This window comes from Myotis davidii, unplaced genomic scaffold, assembly GCF_000327345.1.
Source record: "Myotis davidii unplaced genomic scaffold, ASM32734v1 scaffold6, whole genome shotgun sequence".
Classification (NCBI taxonomy): Eukaryota; Metazoa; Chordata; class Mammalia; order Chiroptera; family Vespertilionidae; genus Myotis; species Myotis davidii.
In genome coordinates this window covers 4,101,907-4,102,280 of record NW_006383011.1, presented here as the reverse complement: position 1 = coordinate 4,102,280, position 374 = coordinate 4,101,907, and positions in this window count along the sequence as shown.

Below are 374 nucleotides of genomic sequence, written 5' to 3'. Positions count from 1 at the left end.
CCCCGCACCCTGTCACACACTGAGCCGCAGGGCGATCAGGGGGTTGGGGAGCTCCCCCCATATCAGGCACAGAGCAGGGCTGATCAGGGGGTTGGGGCACCTTCCCCTATCATGAACAAGCAGGGCGGATAGGGAGATAGTGGTCCCGCCCCCTGTCACACACAGAGTTGCAGGACTATCGGGGTTTGGGCGCTGCCCCCTGTCACGCTGATCCCGGTGCCAGGAGGCCTCGAGGCTCCGCTGATCCCAGTGCTGGGAGGCATATTACCCTTTTACTATATAGGATAGAGGCCTGGTGCATGAGTGGGGCTGGCTGGTTTGCCCTGAAGGGTGTCCTGGATCAGGGTGGGGGTCCCCACTGGGGTGCCTGGCCA